The sequence below is a fragment of the Manis pentadactyla genome, chromosome 6, assembly GCF_030020395.1.
Source record: "Manis pentadactyla isolate mManPen7 chromosome 6, mManPen7.hap1, whole genome shotgun sequence".
NCBI lineage: Eukaryota > Metazoa > Chordata > Mammalia > Pholidota > Manidae > Manis > Manis pentadactyla.
In genome coordinates, this window is record NC_080024.1 from 105,052,464 (window position 1) to 105,059,323 (window position 6,860).

Here is a 6,860-nt window from a genome sequence, read left to right on the forward strand (position 1 = left end):
CCTCACAAAAAAAAAAAAGTACACACTTCCAATTGTAAAATAAATAAGTAACTGGGATGTAATGTATAGCATAAGGAATATAGTCAAAATATTGTAACAACTTGGTATGGTGATAGCTGGTACCTAGAATTATCATGTATATAAATGTTGAATCACTATGTTGTACACCTGAAACTAATGTAATGTAATATTGTGTGTCAACTACCCTTCAATAAAAAATAATTATCTACAAAAAAAAAAAAAAATAAGGCCAACATCAAAAAAGGCCAACAGAATCCATTACAATAACAAAAACAGATTTTAAAATATTTTGGAATAAATTTAGGAAGAAATGTGCAAAATTTACATAAAGTAAACTTTAAAATGCTACTAACAGGCAAAAGGATGATAAATGGAAAGACAATCATTTTCTAAAATAGAGAAAATCAAATTACAAAGGTGTACTTTCACACTAAATTAATCAGTAAACTTAAAACAATCCTAATATAAACACTCACAGAATTAACAACAACAACAACAACAAAAAAAAGGCAGAGCAGTTTTATTGTTTCTGTGGAAAACGGAAATGGACAAGAATATCCAAAAAAAAGAAAGCTTTGTGAAAAAGAATAATAAAGAAAGGAGGCTAGCTATGGTAGGTATTGAAAGATAAAGATAGAATAATGTTTTAAATAAGGTACAGTTCATGAAAAAACAGATCAATAGAACAGAACAGAGAAACTGAGAAATAAATGTAAATATATAATGGGATTTAATATATGATAATTCTGGCATTTTTAAATAATGGGAAAAGATAGGTTACATAACAAATGTCATTGGTTAGCTATCTGACAAAAGAGTTAAGTTGCATCCTATCTCATACTTTACACAAAAATAAATTTTAGACCATGCAAAAATTTGTGTAAAATATAAACTCATAAAAGCACCAAAGGAAAATAGAATAGTATATTTAAAATATCCAAGTAGAGAAGGCTTCCTATGCATATAACTCAAGATTGTTAAAATAAAAGATGTTGACAGAGACAACCTTACATATAAAGTATTTCTGAATGGCAAAAAGCAAGTAATACAGAGATCTGAAAAGATAATCTGGACAAAAAATACTTGGAAATGACAGGACAGCCAAAGAGCTAAAATGCCAGCGATATAAGAAGAATGCCTATAAATTAATAAGGAAAAAACTAAGAACCCAAAAGAAAACACCTCCCAAAAATACCCTGCCCACAAAAAGGAAATAATAAATGGCTACTAAAAAATACTCAACATTACTCAAAATAAAAAACTCAAATTTTAATGAAATAACATTTTAATCTCTTAAGTTGGTGAAGATCAAAACATTTTGTAGTATGTTGTGTAGATGGGAAGAATAAGAAAACAGACTCTTCTCTCTCACATTAATGATAGCAATATAAATTAACATAACGTCAGTGGAAATACAATGGTAATACAGTAGTCCCCCCTTATTGATGGTTTCACTTTCCACAGTTTCAGTTACCTGTGGTCAACCACCATCCAGAAGCTGATCATCCTCCTTTTGACAAATTGTCAGAAGGTCAGTAGTAGCTTAATGCTACATCACAGCACCTACATCCTTCACTTTATGTTATCTCAGCACACAGGCACCTCATCACAAAAGGAAGGGTGAGAAGAGTACACTAAGGAAGAGACAGAGATAGAGACCACATTCACATAACTTTTATTACAGTTTGTATTATTATAATTGCTCTATTTTCTTTTTATTGATGTTAATCTCTACTGTGCCTAATTTATAAATTAAACTTTACCATTGGTAAGTATATATACGGATCAGGACCCACCCAATAGGTCATGAGATGTCATGAGACATATCCTCAGTGGATAAAGGGGACTACTATACCTATCAAAATGTTATATTTTTATAACTTTTAACTCAGCAATTCCACTCCTAGTTTTTTACACTGTGGGAGATAAAGTCTATGCAGTAATAGTCAGTACATATTGTTTAAAGCAGGAAAAGATTAGCATCTTTTTTCCTTTGTACTTTTACATAGTTTACAATTTTTCCAAAATGGGAATCTATTTTTACTACAGCAATCAGAAAAAAATGTTTAATAAAAATTAAAATGTGTGTGGCCTTGTTCACAGTCTCTGGCCTCCTAACTTGCAAGCAGAGCCCAGAGCTGGGGAACAGCTAGCAACAGAAATAAGAGACAAGACAGTCAGTCACCAGAAGGAGCTGACTGTTGTAACCCACTTTGTATAAGAAATTATTTGGCTCATCGGAAGATAATTCTGAAAGAAGAAGGTTGGTTTCTGGCATGAAGGGCAGCAGAAACTTCCTATACTCTTTCCCTTTTGTTCTTACTAAATGTGGCAAAAAAGCACATAACATAAAATTTGCCATTTTAACCATGTTAAGGGTACAATTCAGTGGTAGTAAGTACATTCATATTGTAGTGCCTCCATCACCACCGTCCATCTCCAGAACACTTTTTATCTTCTAAAATTGAAACTCTTTACCCATTAAACCCTAGTTCCCTCTTCCTTCCTCCCCCAGCCTCTGGCACTGACCATTCCACTTTCTGTCTTTATGGATTTGTCTAATTTGGATACCTAATGTAAGGGGAATCATACAGTATCTGTCTTTGTGTGACTGGTTTATTTCGCTTAGCATGTTCCCAAGGTTCATCCATATTGTGGCATGTATCAGAATTTCACTCCATTTTAAGTCTGAATAATATTCCACTGTGTACATATGCCACATTTTAACCATTCATCTATTGACAAACATTTGGATTGTTTCCATGTTTTGACTAATGTGAATAATGCTGCAGTGAACATGGGTGTAGAAATGTCTGTTTCAATTCCTTTGGATATATACTCAGAAGTGAAATTGCTAAATCATATTATAATTCTATTTTTAATTTTTTTACTACCATACTGCTTTCCATAGTGTCTGCCCATTTGGCATAACCACCAGCAGTGTACAAAGGTTTCATTTTGTCCACATCCTTATCAACACTTGTTATTTTCTCTGTGCATGTGTGTATGTGTGTGTGTGTGTTTTTATTACAGCCATCCTGATGGATGTGAGGTGGTATTTCATTGTAGTTTTGATTTGCCTTTCCCTAATGATTAGTGATAGTGATGTTAAGTTTCTTTCATGTGCTTTCTGACTGTTTGTATATGTTCTTTAGAGAATTTTCATGTCCTTTGCCCATTTTTCAATTAGGTTGTTTTTTTATTATTGAGTTATAGGCGCTCTTTATATATTCTGAATATTAACCCCATATCAACTATATAATGTGCAAATATTTTCTCCCAGTCTGTAGGTTGCCTTTTCAGTCTGTTAATAGTGTCTTCTAATGCACATAAGTTCTGAATTTGAAATAGTACAATTTATCTATTTGTTTCTTTGTTACCTGTGCTTTTCATATAATATCCATTCTTTCCACTCTTAACTTGTGTCACAATTCAGAAATTATTAAAGAATTAGTTGGTTTAGTTGTCCACATTCTTGCCCCGTCATGTGTTATTCAACTATAGGCAGTGATGTGAAACTCCTCACCACCCACAGCAAACGTAGGATCTCTGTTAGAGGATGGAAAATGGGTAAGGAGGGACCCCACAATTATCAGCTTTCAATACAAACTCCTGATCTGGGAGAAGCAGGGCTAAAATTTTTTTTTCAAAGATTTATATCCTTATGAGGTCCTCTCACCAACCAATAAGCCAGCTCATACGCTCAGGGGAGATTAACCTACACCAGGGACACTTGTCTGTATCCTACTTCAGTCTTTTCTGAGGGAGAGAAACCCCAAATGCAACCTGATAGCCTTGTGACACAGAATGGAAAAGTATTTTGAACTCTGTTTCTTAGGCAGCATAAAATTTTGTGATTTGTTGATCAAGAATGAAAAGCAGCAAAGCAGAGTAAGGAGTCTGTCCTCGTGAGGGGCCGGCAAACACATTCAGGCGCCAGAATGACACCATGTTTCAGATGACTAAACACACATCCTCCAGTACATGAATATAAAATGATGATCCCTTTACATGAAAATTAAGCACCTTCTCCCTGTGTCCAACAACAAAAAGCAAAGCATCACTTCATGTATTATTCATCTCATCTTTAGTACATATATAATAATAGAAGTAAGCGCTTATATATACCTGCTATATGCTAAGTACTGTTTTAAAGCACGCATGAACATATGTATTCCTCCCAACAACTTCATGAGGTAGATATTATTATTAGCACCCCCATTTTATAGATGAGGAAATGAAGGCACAGAGAAGTTTTAGTAACGCATCCCAGGTCAAGAGACTGAGAGGGCAAAGCTAGGATTTCAATGTGGGCTGTCCAGTTGCAGGACTGTGATCTTAATGGTGACAATGTACTGCCTCTGGACTTAAAACTACATATATATTTATATTTATACATAAACTCGTGTATTTATATGTAAATATCTTCATCTAGAATCACCAAAATCCCCTCTTCCAAGACAATTTCAGCAGGCGGGAAGAGGGAATAAATTGGCAGGTCATCTGTTTTTCTCTTGGATCTGAGCAATATGTGCCAAGCCTTCAAGATTCCTGAACACAGACTTGAACAGCTTATAACAGAATATCCAACAGCCCTTCCACACTGGTGGGGATTGATGTCTTGGTTCAATGAGTAAAGTTTCTGTTGTGGAATTTCAGGCAGCCTCAAAAATGTATGAAAATCTAAAACAAGAGAAGGCTCTAGTCAAGAAAGGTTTGTTAGTACCCCCAAATTGCTCTGGGTGGGCAGCTGCCTCTGCTCTGGATGCACTGACCCCACCTGAGCTCTCCCACCACCTAGAGCCCCCTTCCCGTTATATGAATGGGCTTTCTTCTTTCTCAGTCCTACATCTGCCTCATTATGCTTCAATTTCCTTATCTATAAAATGTGCTAATGAAAGTATCTGTATCATTATAATAAAAATTAAATAACCCCTGTAAAGTTCTCAGACTGCTGGCATAGTGTTGGATTAGTGTTCATTGTTATTTATATTATCAGCCCTACTGAAGATCCATTTTATCCCTTGATTTGCATTTTGTGTGATGGTTCCAAGTGGCTGTTCCTTCCTGTGGGCTGTTCCACGCATCTGATGACGCTATCATAGACGACTTCAGTTACTGATTATTGTAGGTTGAATTGTGTCCCCAAAAAGATGTGTTGAAGTCCTAACCTCCAGGACCTATCAGGGTGGGCTTACTTGCAAATAGGGACTTTGCGGATAGAATCAAGTTAAGATGAGGTCAAACTGGATTAGGGCAGACCCTAATCCAATATAACAAGTGTCTTTATAAGAAGGGGAAACACACACACACACACACACACAGGGAGAATGACACGTGACAATGGAGGCAGAGATTGGAGTGATGTGTCCACAAGCCAAGGAATGCCATGGATTGCCGGAAGCCCCCAGAAGCTGAGAAGCAAGGAAGGATCCTCCCCTAAGGCCTTTGGAGGGAGCAGGGCCCTGAAGACACCTTAATTTCAGACGTCTGGCCTCCAGAACTGCATGAGAATACACTTCTGATATTTTAAGCCTCTCAGTTAGTGATTATTTGTTACATCAGCTCCAGGAAACTAATATACTCATCTTTTCACATTCACTCTATGGGTTTTCCTTCCCTACATTCCTTCCCCAAACAGTGGCTCTTATTCATGTTTTTGTGATGAACTTTCCCTCATTTTATAAATATCTGAGGATGTTTAGTCAAATGTCTGTCAGAAACTGCCCTGTTCTCTACAGTTGTTGCTCTCTTTAAATTTTGTTACATATTAATTCTTTCCCTGTTGCAAAATATGATCGTGCAACCAGAAGATATGACACAGAGCACTGGATTTCTCTGGCATAACTGTCAGTGTTTGGGAATAATCTGTTAGCACTGGAATGAGAGGCCAGTCTTATCCTGCTGGGTTTTCACGAGTCTTCCCTCGGATCTGGCCATTCATAATCTTGATGTCCTAATATTCTTTCAACTGAGAGATTGACAGAGAAACCACTGTCATTTCACTCACTGATTATTCAATTCCATATTCCTAAATCTCATTGTTTCCAGCTTCTCTAAGCTAAGTATTACATTTTATTTCAGCTAAATCACCCCTGTAATAGGCTGAATCTTACTCAGAGATTTTGCTGACTTCTCATTGATGGAACATAAAATGGTGTCTAGCATATATACATTTTTACAGTTTAATTCTGGGCTCCCAAAAGATAAATTGTGAACCAAATGGGGAAAAAAGATATGAATAAATAATACCAGCCGAACAGACTAAAATATGTAGGAAAAGTTAAGCCCCTCTCAGTAAATGTCACGTATGAAATTGTTTTATATAATTTTATTCATTGGACCTAACTGACTCCCACAAGATTTCATTTGATTTTCAGAGATTGATACCATTATGTTCTGCATTCCAAGTATGAGATCAAAATATTTTCAGCACCAGACTACAGCTTCTCGCCCTGTGATGCAGAACTTTAACAATGGTGCATTCTCCAAAACAGAGTGACATCTGAGGTTCAGCTAGACTGCCCCCAAACCACTCACTGAGGACTGGTATGTGGGTAATTACCAAGCAAGAACAATATTGAGAAAAGAGTGTCCACCACTGCAAGTGATTAAACCAAGGAAGCTTAGAACAAGAACACAGGAATCACTCCTGACTTTCACCAGCTATTGCCCCAGATGCAGCTGTTTGGGGAGAGCAGAGCTACTGAGCTAACCACACATGCAGGCAGATGTGGTAGAGATTGTTCACCACACCATTTACCTATTCCTCCCAGACATACAGCTGGACTACATATCCCAGTCTCCCTTGCGATGTGATGCTGCCAGGTGACTGAGTT